Source organism: Cydia pomonella, chromosome 20 (genome assembly GCF_033807575.1).
Source record: "Cydia pomonella isolate Wapato2018A chromosome 20, ilCydPomo1, whole genome shotgun sequence".
NCBI classification, from domain to species: domain Eukaryota; kingdom Metazoa; phylum Arthropoda; class Insecta; order Lepidoptera; family Tortricidae; genus Cydia; species Cydia pomonella.
This window is the reverse complement of record NC_084722.1, coordinates 16,696,365-16,710,125: the sequence shown is the minus strand read 5'-3', so window position 1 is coordinate 16,710,125 and position 13,761 is coordinate 16,696,365.

Sequence of the window (13,761 nt, the reverse complement as noted above, 5' to 3'; positions counted from 1 at the left end):
GGGGATGCAACCCCTATTTATATTAACAAATTACAAAATTAAATGTTAGTGAGTCTTTTCACATTTTTTTAACAATAGTTTTAGTATTATTACTGTAGCTTTAGTTGAATAAGTAACGTCAACATTATGACCTTGATCTTCCAAATTAGGACACCGAAAAGACCTAAATTGACATTGTTATTTTAATATGCCAGACGAATTATAATGCGTAATGACGCCAGGTGCCTGGCACATTATACTAACGCACAGATCAGTACACGCCACTAGATGGAATATGAGTTTAACACTTTTTTTTCTACTGGTCGATTGTAATGGTTGAATTAAGATTTCGTATACCAAACTAAAATTGCGTAACTCAACTATAATATTCATGCTGTAGTCAACTATAAAAATAATTACGTGCCGCCGCGTTCCCATAGGAAGAATTAAACAAAGAGGGAAGTTTCGCGCGTTTTGTGTGTCTGTTATACTACTATAAGTATCTCTGTGGAACAAATGTGGTACAAAAGACATAAACGCGCGACTATTTAGTCGCGCCACGCGCTCGTTTAGTCTTTTCTATGGGAGCGCGGCGGCACGTGATTGACCATTTTTTTATAGTTGACTAGACAGCGTATAGAAATGAATATTATAGATGAGTTGGGAGCCCATACATGAAAAGTACGCAAATGTAATTTGGTATACGTAATCTTAATTCAAGAAGAAAAATAATATTTTATGTTAACGTATACGAGCGTGAATGTGCTTTTAATGTCGTATGTCATCGCAAGCCTTCTTTCTTTCCTATCACAGAACAATGGTGTTCCAGACATTTGGAAGGCGTGCGTGGAGCCGAAGCCAGCACGTAGAGGACCTTTTGAGACTTTAGTAAAATGATAGGGGTACACTGAGCGGATGCTACTATTGCCTGTGTCATACAGAGGCTGCAACCGCTAGGGTGTAAGACTAAGGACTATTGAGAGTTGACTCACTCACTCACTCACTTACTCTGCTGGCTAAGCGACTCAAAATGAGATTGAGAGTTGAAAGAATTTAAAATGAACTAGGCTAGTGGGTGAAAAATACCGGACGCGAACCTAATAAAACGGTAATACAATTTTATTTCCGGCAGAGGTGACTCGCCCCCACCAGATGGGCCCCTACAAAAAGTGACATCTAGAATGGCTCAAGGGCAACACCGGTGTGAGAGCTGATGGTAGAGAGGTTTTGCTGAGTTATATTATAACATTTTATTATTAAAAATTAAAGTCATTCTTTTTTCCATCCACCCCCCCAGCGACTAAAATCCCGGAATCCACCCTGCGTTACAGCCCAGAACTTAAAGAATTTCAGCATCTCAGATAGGTGGAAGGTGGAGTGGTCTGCTGACACGACCGGGAAATTCACCCTTATAACCGACCCGACACAAAAATTAAAAGGGTTCGATCTCCCTCGCAATCTTTGGTGTCGCCTGAACAGATTGAGGACTGGGCATGGCTGTTGCAACTCTCTTACCTACAAATGGGGCTGGAATGTTTCTCCACTCTGCGAGTGCGGTGAGGAAGAGCAAACAACTGAACATATCATCCGGTGCTGCCCCCTTCACTCTTATTCTGGACCAGCTGAAGATTTGGTCTCCGTCACTCCTGACCTGATTACCTGGCTTGACAACCTCAAGGCCATACTTTGATTGTCCTTCAACTGTGCATGCCATACGATTAATAATAAAGTCATTCTTCATAAAATATTATTAAACCGCAGGATCTAATAAAGGTAATCTATGCGTTAACGACATGCGTACGTCAATTACACTTGAGTAATCATAATTAGGCAGATAGCTCAAACTAACGACGATAGTCATCTTGAAGGCGATTAATGATGCAGATTGAAGCTGGATAACATCTTGAGGTGACGTAGGTTCAGGTTCTTCCTTTACTCTCACTGATCGTAAGCGAGAGTGAGACGGCAATGCGTGCCCGGGATCGCAGATATCATGTTAAGAATTGTTATTTTAATTAATATGTTTTAACAAATCAAAATTGCGCGATTTTAAAAGCAATATTCATATTATTAGTCTTTGTAGAAAAATGTAGATGTTACATTACTGCCGACTGCATTGCTACCGCAAATGTTAAAATTCCGGGCAGCAACAAACATTTTGACATTAACGGCAGTTCCAGTAAATAGTTCGCAATTTGTTTTTCGCTCCTTGATCTAAAAATCTCTTCTAATTCGCTGCCTATGGATGAGGTATTAGTGGCTCAGTTGGCAGAGCGCTGGAGTATCGATCCAGAGGCTGTGAATTCAAGTTTCACCCAAGGCAGTAACTCTTCCCCTTTTAAATTTATTATAAGCTTAATAGCATCGTTGGCAAACGTTTCTGCTTGTTAAATTTTTTTTATCTCTTATAATGAGTAAAAAATCGAAAAAAAGCCTAGCGAACCCTTTCGTTTAGGTATGGTTAATACTAATAAATTAAATATTGTAAAAAAGTGTATCATACAGTCAATATTCAACGAGGAAAATGTACATGTTTGTATGGAAATGTGTCGTTAATTTTCTTCTTAATTTATATTTACTTTTAATTTAACAATTTAATGAATTGAAGTTTTATTTTCCAAACCCTTTAGACTAGGTACTCAAATCAAAAGTAGATTTTTCTAAGATTAAGTCAAACAACGTAGACCCTGATAAAAGCTTTATTAAAAAGCGTCAAGATAAGCTTCTTAAAGATTTGAATCGTCAGGCTTTTCAGGCACGTGCCTGTGTTGCTGGGAGAGATTGTATTTGCGATAAGTACGAGTAATAAGCTTTTCATAAGCCCTCTTCAGCTTCGGAAAATTTATAGTAGTGGACAATATTGAAATATTATGAATACAAATGTTAGAGTGATTCACTGAAAAAATCGCTCCAAAAAAAATTAAAAAATTTAAGAATTTGCATTAGCTATATAACTATATTTATTTCAGTTAACATAATTTATAATTTATGAACCTCCAGGTCTTTTTGTTGTATTTTCCTTTTGTTGTGGTACAGTCAGCATCAAAAGTAGCGGATCAAATAACGCTTCATAAGTATCTACCATTCTGTAACAGCTTAACAAAAAACTGATGTCTTTAATATAGAACAACTAAGACTGTAAAAGATATACTTTTGAACTGGAATTTTAGAAATTCATCTATTTTTGGAAAAATTTATCCGAAATATCAGATACTTTTGGCGCGTTGTTTCATCCGCTACTTTTGATGCTGACTGTACATCGTTTGTATTGCATTGTTGATATGTTTATACGACTGTTTGGTTTCTAAATAAATTATTAAAAAAAAATAGTACAACCTCTCAAATGTACTAGTTCAGTCTTTTAAGTGGTATATTTGTAGCCGCCGTCAGGATCTCCACGACTCAAATAAAACTTCAATTCTTAGTGAAATGTTATAATTTTTCAATGTACTGGTTACAAGGGTTCTTGCCAAAACGGTTAAATGTAGAAAGTGGTTGCTTGTTGATAGTATGGAAGATGATGAGAGAGTGGTTTTGCAATATTTGATCAGTACCCCTAGTGTAAATTTAATCGACATCATAACGTGACGAACGCGTTTGCGTTAAGTCTCATTTTGTATAGGGTTTTGAGTTTCCAAAACGTCCCGCTTGGCGCGCTCTTTCTAAATCCAATACAAAATGAGACTAAACGCAAACGCGTACGTCACGTTTCGAAATCGAATTTATTTACACTAGGGGTACTGTACAAAAGGTGGTTTAAATTTAGGTGCTTCTAATTGGCTGCGATACAGAATATGTGGAGCGCTCCTATTGGTGCTTTTGACAATCCTCCGAATACTAGCCGAGCCCGACGGCTGCGTTTCGCTACTGCATCGGGAATATTTTTATATAATAATAAGTTGCATTCGCAACAATATTAATACAGTATAATGTATTGGTTTTGTGCGGACTTTGACGGTAATGGATTCATAATTTGTAAAAAGGTGTTGAATAAAAGTTTTATATGTTGAGGAGTATAATATATATTTTTCATTATTTGTTCTTATTACAGGACACACCGGTATACAGGATATTTTCTAGTATTTCTCAGAACAAATCGGTTTGTACTCTTTTGTTTTCCTCTACTTTCTTTCTGTCTCCATAATTATATAGATAGATAGATAGATAGATAGATAAATCATTTATTTGGCAGCTGCAAAAACACACAATATAAAGTTTAAATCACCATAAAGAACACAAATTATTACACTAACAAAATAAAAATAGCACAAAAGAAAATTGAGACAACAAAATAGGCAAAATTAATAAACAATAAAATAAAATAAAAGTACCTACCTACATACTGTGTGCGTTGCAGCAGGACAAAAGGGTCACGGCTCAGTGATACTCTTCACTCTTTCGAGTAAAGCACTGGTTTTCTGCCGGAACCCAGGTCACAGCAGATGTATAAAAAAAGGGTATGTGTGTGTTACATGTTTATAATATATAAGTCGTATGTGATAATAAATAAGTCGGCAAGGGTGTGAACAGTGTGTAGGCCCCCTAGATCATCTCTGTGTCTATCTTTACGTAATTTTCAGCAAGAGGCCTGTTTCAATGGATTATTCGACGCTCATGCCATTAGAGACTAAATCAATATATTTTTAAGAAATAAAAAGTCGGCGAACGATGCTATTAGGCTTAGAATAAATTAAAAAGTGGAAAAATTACTGCCTTGGGTGAGACTATAGAGGTCGTGAGTTCAAGTCTCACCTAAGGCAGTAATTTACCCACTTTAAAGTTATTATTCTTTAAATTCTTTAAATATTATAGGACATTATTACACAAATTAACTAAGTCCCACAGTAAGCTCAACAAGGCTTGTGTTGCGGGTACTTAGACAACGATATATATAATACATAAATATTTATAAATACTTAAATACATAGAAAACACCCATGACCCAGGAATAAATATCCATGATCATCACACGAATAAATGCCCTTACCAGGATTTGAACCCGGGACCACCGGCTTCATAGGCAGGGTATATTATTGAGACTATACTTATATATATATATGACACAAGAGAACATCATGTTCTCGTTTGATTGTATTATTTTAGTTTTGGACACTTAGAGACCTTATACACCTCTAAGATTTTATTTTATTTTAAATTTTATTTTATTTTAAATTTCATTTTATTTTAATACCTATTTTAATGATTTGGACACTTAGACACCTGTACATCTCTAAGTCAATTTAAATTTATAATTTAGTTTTATAGGTAGGCACTCCTTATTAATAATATGTAGTCGCGTTTATGTGGCGCTATGCCGTCTTTAATGTAACTTACAAGCACAAATGTTGTATCTCACAATTTTTTTTATTATATTTATATTAATACAACCCGGCAGCTTGAACATGTCATGCTCGCTTAAAAGTCTTTACTTACGGTGGCGTCGTTGATCGGGTCGCCACTTTCCCGAATGAAGGTTGAGGGAGGCGATGGCTGAGATACACGTCATACTCGTGAACGGGTGCTGTTTGTGGAGACCGGTCTGTTTAAGCTTACACGGGGTACAAGTTATGTTAAAGTATGTAACTTTACTTTTGAGTGACATTAACGTGAGACACTTCATTCGGTTCTTGTCTGTTTTAATTTTTTTGTCTGTTAATTATTTATATAAGAATTCAAGCCTTGGCGACCCTCTACATCTCTAAGGATAATTTAATATATATTTTTATATTTTATCTCTGACACTTAGAGACTTATACATCTCTAAAGAATTTTAGTATTTTATGGTTTTATTTTTTTATCATAGTTTTTTTTGTGTAATTTGACATTTAGAGACAGTATACATCTCTAATAAAGTATTTATTATTTCATAGATTCGATATTTGTAATTTTTTTTTTTTTATTTATTGTTTGTAAAAATGGACATGTAAAGTGCCCCTGTGGCCTATTTGCTGAATAAATGTTTGATATTTGATATTTGATATATTTGATATTACGCTATTCACCATTTTACAAATTTTGTCTTACCCCATTTTAATAAATAACTAGTCGCAAAATGTAGCTATAAACTACAGTTAACCTGGAACAAGCAGAGCGTATAACATGCTAATCTCGACTATGTTTACCGAGACTGCATATACGAGTATGCAGCTCTGCAGCAGTAGTGGCGCGCTAAATATCGGGCTGGTTAATATTCCATGCACCAGCGTGTAGGTAAGCGACTGAAGGGCAATTTTTTTTATACTACGTCGGTGGCAAACAAATAAATAAATAAATAAAAAAATCTTTATTGCCACACAACAAAATTTACAATTTCTGTGAAAATAGCTAAAAAATACAAAATAACTTAAACTAATTAACTTAAATTAACATAATAATTACAACTTAAATCTATAATGTGGCAAAGGGTGCCAATCTCAGCATGTGCAGTGCCAGAGGGCTCTGCGCTGATTTTCAGATTGGTCCCAGCATATGGCCCGCCTGATGGTAAGCAGTATCCGTAGCCTATGTACGCCTGCAACTCCAGGGGAGCTCTGGCAACCTTACTCATCGGCAGGAACACAACACTATGAGTAGGGTCTAGTATTATTTGGCTGCGATTTTCTGTAAGGTGGAGGTACTTCCCCAGTTGGGCTCTGCTCTAGATCTGGAATGACATCCGCTGTGCTGTGCCCTACCTCACAGAGCGAGATGACATTCACAATGCCCATACCTCTCTTGTGGACGTAGTTAAAGGACGTACCCGGGTCCTCAATGCATTGAGATATACATAAAATTTTGAGATATACATAGATGCGCTTTACAGATTGGTAACAAGATATTATTATCTGAATGAATATTATTTAGCCATTAAAAAATTTCAGCGACAAATCTTTTTTAAATAGCAGGAAATTGTGTATTAGGTACATGTAATATTCAAATCTGCGGACAGATCTATATTATATCGCTGTGACGTCTTAGAAGCATCGTTCGAATCGGACCGATAGTTATCATCATTCAGTGCAGACAAAGTTCCGGACAGAAATTATTCGTATTATTTTATATTTATTTTAGAAAAATAATGTGTTCTTCATTTATACAAATGATGTTGTCGACATAAAGAAGACTAATAAAGCTAAAGTAATGTCTTAATATAAAATTAAATTTTGTATTTATTGTTTTTTTTATACTACGTCGGTGGCAAACAAGCATACGGCCTGCCTGATGGTAAGCAGTCTCCGTAGCCTATGTACGCCTGCAACTCCAGAGGAGTTACATGCGCGTTGCCGACCCTAACCCCACCCCCCTCGTTGAGCTCTGGCAACCTTACTCACCGGCAGGAACACAACACTATGAGTAGGGTCAAGTGTTATTTAGCTGCGGTTTTCTGTAAGGTGGAGGTACTTCCCCAGTTGGGCTCTGCTCTAGATCTGGAATGACATCTGCTGTGCTGTGCCCTACCACACAAGGCGAGATGACATTCACAGTGCCCATACCTCTCTTTTGGACGTAGTTTAAGGACATACCCGGGTCCGATTGTATCTAAATAAAACAAATCTCGCCGTACAAAGTGAAGATTGTCAGAAATTATGCAGAACTAATAAATATTATATAACAAAGTTCAAAATTATGTGGAAATTATTATTCCCTCTGCCTAAAGGCTACACCTACATTGATGGTAAAGATTAATGGTAATAAATAACTTGTATTTGTATTTTATATTAGTAAACTAGTAAATTTCGTAATAACTTATCTACGCCCACTCACAAACACGACGCCATCAAATGCCAAGCCATTTCGTCTTTAAATGAGTCCATCCGTCCTAATGAGCCGTAACTAACTTGTTTACGAGTAATAAGAAGGTGGGTCACGGAGGTCACCTGAATAGTGTTGCACTAAAATTAAGGAAGAAGTAAGGTAAAGGTCTCCTTTCCCAAGCACTAACAGTGCGAGCAGTGTTCACGACGGCCGTGATTCGCGTACTGTTCCGCACCGCATCGCACGCTGCGTGCGCGCTGATACCTAGTACCTAGGCTCTGCGAAACATGTCGCGCGAGTGACTAAAAAGACGTGAGTGGAATGCGTAGAATTAGTTAAATGTTAGTATGTCTCACTACAGTTTAAATTCAAATTGGGTATATTCTTTTGAATATAACCTTTTGAACACTTTGTGTCATAAACACAAATATCACTCAAATGCCAAGCCACGGTAAATTTAAAAATTATGTAAAACGTAAGCTTATCTCTAAAGCCTATTATAGCACACAAGACTACATGAATGATGAAAGACCGTGGGATTAAGTGTGATTGTAAAGAATGAATTATTTATTGTTAAGCATGTTAATAATGATGAAATTGATAATTCAATGCATATATATATACCGTATTTTTTGACATTTAGATTTTATTCTAGAAAGTTTCTAGACTAGTATATTTTTAAACAATTTTGATGTTTGACGATCCTTTTGTGAAATTCTTATTATTAAGTTTACCATATCTATAATAATTCAATGTTTTTTTTTAGAATAATAATAACTGCATCAATAAATTGCTCTGATATTTAGATTAAGATGATATTTGTAAAATTAGACGATTTAAAAGTGCTTGTTGCTAGGCCTATTTGAATAAAGTATATTTTGACTGACTTGACAAGCTTTTGGGCGCAAAGGAGCTAATATCAATCTTACTTGAAAGCAAAGAAAATTTGAAATATAGGTGAATTGTCAAAGTAAATTTTGTAGTCACGGAAAATTTACTACCAACTTTTGACCCGGGATTAAAACTTTTAGAACGCCATTTGACTTTGATCCTTATTCTTTCAGTGATATGTGTTAGATTTGTATAATATCAAAAAGTGGCGCCATAGGCATTGCAGTATTTCAGGTGCTACAATTACGCTTCTACGGTGTAGATGTGCTACGACCATGCTACGACAAGGTGCTACGAGACTGAAGATCCAGAGGCCGACTGTAACGGACACGTCGTGTCAATTCGAACGTTTACTCACATCAGTAACCCTAGTGTAAATTTATTCGATAGCGAAACGTGACGTACGCGTTTGTGTTAAGTCTCATTTTGTATGGGATTTTGAGTTTCCAAAACGTCCCGCTGTCCTGTTTCTAAATCCCATACAAAATGAGACTCAACGCAAACGCGTGACGTACATCTCGCTATCGAATAAATTTACCCCCTAGTGTAATATCATCATTCTGAAGCGTTCGAATTGTTCTTTAAGTTTACAGGGTCCAGTGGAGATAACGAGGGGAGGCTTTTGCCCAGCAGTGGGACACCAAAGTAGGCTAAAAAAAGGACTCGCGAAACATGCTCGATAGAAATTCTCTGAGCAGAAGCACAAGCAATTCCACTAATCGACATTTAGTAATTAGGTCATCACATCACTAGCCTTGATATAAGGTGAGGTAGGGGAAGTGCGCCATGCCGTCTAAGTGCGCCTACCTTGAATATATCCAAAACTGCTTACACTACTAGTATTCTACAACACTTAGACTCTAAGAGTGTTGTAGAATACTAGTAATATTAGTAGTATATAAGCAGTTTTCGATATATTCACTAGTATTCTACAACACTTAGACTCTAAGAGTGTTGTAGAATACTAGTAATATTCGTAGTATATAAGCAGTTTTCGATATATTCACTAGTATTCTACAACACTTAGACTCTAAGAGTGTTGTAGAATACTAGTAATATTAGTAGTATATAAGCAGTTTTCGATATATTCAAGGTAGGCGCACTTAGACGGCATGGCGCACTTCCCCTACCTCACCTTATTTAAAAACAAATTGAAAACATTGATGTTGAAAGAGTGCTTTTATTCTATAGATTAGTATATGACCTACTTTAGTAATTTGCCTACGTAATGATGGTTGGTAATTAATTTAGATATATATGTCTGATATTGTTCTGCATTTTAGATTATATAATTATTAGATTTAGAATTTAGATTTAAGGAATTTTAGTAGTAATATTCAAATACAATTATTATATTGTTCATGAATAAATAAATAATAATAATAATTTCTTGTCTGATAGGCGTATTCTAATTTCAATAACAAGTTATAAATGAGATCTGATTTAGTTGTGATGAAAAGTTTAGATGCGTTCAATTTATAAGGATTTTTATGTTTGTTTTATAGGACTACAGAAGGGACATAAAACTTATAACGGTATAAGTATTCGACTTAAATTTGACATTCCGTTCCCAAAATTTTCGAAAACGAAACGAAAACGAAACTTGGATTTCTGAGATTTTTACGCAGGACTTTTCACGTAATGTGCAGTTGTCCTTATCGCATTCTATCGTTTGTCTAATTTTAGGAGCCTCCCGTCTGCACGACGGAGATATGTACCTAAATTTCTCAAATTTCAGAAGGGACTTGTCAAATATCAATATCAAATATCAAACATTTATTCAGCAAATAGGCCACAGGGGCACTTTTACATGTCCATTTTTACAAACAATAAATTAAAAAAAAAAAAAAAACAATTACAAATATCGAATCTATGAAATATGAATCTTGAATGGGACTATATCCTCTTAAAAAGAATTCCTAGTTACGATTTTTCCATACAAACGCTCTCGACTGTTTCCTCCCTGGATTTTTAACCTAGACCAATGATTTTCAAAGAAGATCAATATCATCAATATCTGTGCCGCTATGTTTTGTTTTTTTGTTGCACTTTACTACTAGCTTTTCGGTGATGGAAAACATCGTGAGGAAACCTGCATACATCTGCGAAGAAATTCAAAGGTGATTAATTCTTTTTTAAATAAGTTAAAATAATTCGACTCGTAATGATAATGAACTTCGAAATAATTATATTTGTGTAAATAATGTTTTCATCAATAAAATAATAATGCGCGATCCTATTATTTTATCAATAAAATTTTGATTGATTGATTGATTGATTGACTATACATAGGATTAAAGTACTTACATCAAATTCATCCCGAATAGAGCTGCTGTGGTTGGGCTGTATCTTGCATGCCTGCCCCGATATCAACGTGCGCGCCTTTCGAGGCAAAGCAGAGGCCTTGGTGGTCTGCGACTAGGCAACTGTTCACGTTCGACCTCAACATTATCTTCTCTGTTACACGGTCAGGAACTACCATCTCCATAATTTATAGTAATCCACGTGGAATTTCGGAATTAAAGAAATAAGGAATATTAAACAATAAACAAATCTAAAACTGCATTTTGACGTTTTGATGTGCGTTCTGAAATCAATAGTCACCCGGGGTTAACATAATCTCTACAAAAAATTACGCACAAATATAATTTTGTTTGTGTCAATGATTGAAATACTACTGTATTGATATACTTTGATTAAACACGAGTCATTTAGAATTTAAAATGTTTCAATTTGTGTGCGAAAAATGCACTAAAGACAATCATAGCAAAACATCTGTGGGTATGTTTCTGACTGAATATTATTTCGTGACAATTGACATTATTACTTGTCATTTATTTTTGTGTTGTTTGTGTGAAATGCGTGAGCAATATATATATTTTTTAAATTATAAATGGATATCTCTCTTATTGACGTCGACAACAACTGGTAAAAGTCGGTGAAACATTCCTTCATTGGATATCCAATAAGGTTTTTACCCAAGTAGTTTAGTAAAATTTACGAACAAAGTGTTGTCAAGTAATGGATGTAAGTAGTGATGAACCTACTAATTATCGATGTTTTAGGCCAGCAATCCGCATTGGGCTAGCGTGGGGACTATAGCCCGAGGCCTCTCGCGCATGAGAGGAGGCCTGTGCCCAGCAGTGGGACGTATAATATATAGGCTGAAAATTATTTTTATTATTATGATTTTCATCTATCAATAGAGTGATGCTTGAGGAGGTTTAGGTGTGTATATTGTTAAGGTTTTGTGTTACACGTGCAATGCCGGGCCGTGTCACTGGTTCATCAGATAAACTGATTTTCATTTTGTTTATATCGAATTGAATTGAAAGCTTTATTTCAAACATATTAGGTATCCATATCTTGGTTAGTAACAAAACAATAAACGAAATAAAAATAATGTTAGTATTACTTAAGGCTAAAAAATAACAAAAAAAAAATACATAAAAATGCCAAAAAAAATACCGATAGGCAAAGGCATTGTTAGACACGAATATAAATAAAATAAATAAATATTTGGGGACATCTTACACGGATCAATCTAGCCCCAAACTAAGCTAACCTTGTACTATGGGTACTAGACGACGATATACATACTTGTATAGATAAATACATACTTATATACATAGAAAACACATGACTCGGGAACAAATACCTGTGTGCATCACACACATAAATACCTTTACCGGGATTCGACTCCAGGATCATCGGCTTCATAAGCCGGGTCACTACCCACTAGGCCAGACCGGTCCTCAAGCCAATAACAGCGCTATGATGATTTATCCCTCAATTTTTAAATTCTCAGGCTCAAAACTAATTAGCAGTCAAGTACAATCCTCCCAAGAATAATATTAATAACAAAAACGTATTTCAATACGCCTGCCTCATTTGTATGGGTTGCGGCGTGGCCGTTAAATACTCGAATGGGCAATGAAATAAGTGTCCTTTCCGTTTACCCTCTATATATAGATCACTTTCTTTAGATGCAGCATGTATTTAAGACTTGCGGTCACACTTATTGACGTGCTAATTTAGTATGAAAGTGCGTTTACCTGACAAAGTCAAATTAAGGTATTGTGATTATGACCGATATGTATGTGTTCTTCTGTTCCCTCAAAACTTCCTCAATATTCATTATACTTTAACAATTAGGGTGTCATTTGAATCGTCTTGATTGTCCGCTGTTAGCACATTAAGTTGAGCACGGCTCCCTCCCTATGTAAATTGCAAATGGGTGAATCAACTTTTTTTGTTTTGTTATCCTGTCCCGTTGTCCAAGGGACAACAGTGGCACAGTTTGTTTGAAGAGACGTTGTATGCCGTTCTATTAACATGCTTAGTAGGGGGCCCATTATGGACATTGGTTATAACGACCACAAAATCAGTATTTCAATGAACTTTTGTCCCCTGGACAACTAATCGTAACCATGGCAACGAGTGACGCTAAAAAGTTGATTCTCCCAAATACCTATTACCAAAAATATTGTTCTAGAAATAGACATGATGCATGATAATATTGTTAAGGGCGAATACCCCAAAGATCCTTCTTTAAGTGACAAACATTCAGTGCTACTCACACGTTGTCGTTTTGCCTTTATAAAGTGCTTTAAGTATATACCGGGAAACCCATGTTATTGGCTACGACGTAGTATAAAAGAAAAGTAATGAACAGTGAATTTATTTTTCACATTATGCCGGTGTGAAGGTTGCGAAACGCCAAGCCATATATTTTGACCAAGGTGTAGAGTTTGTGAAGTTAGGGCTTGTAGATAGATGTCGATTTAAAATGATCGCGTAACTTTGATTGTAAGGCGGCGTATGATTCTTAAATATCTACTTTGAAAGTAGGAAAAAGCTAATGGTCCCGGGTTCAAATCCTGGTAAGGGCATTTATTCGTGTGATGAGCATGGATATTGGTTCCTGAGTCATGGGTGTTTTCTATGTATTTAAGTATTTATAAATATTTATATATTATATATATGTATCGTTGTCTAAGTACCCTCAACACAAGCCTTATTGAGCTTACTGTGGGACTTAGTCAATTTGTGTAATAATGTCCTATAATATTTATTTATTTATTTGGCCTCTTGTTTCAGTGTTATCGTAAAGAAAACCTAGAAGTAGGCCGTCATAAAAAAAACTAAATCTGTGTT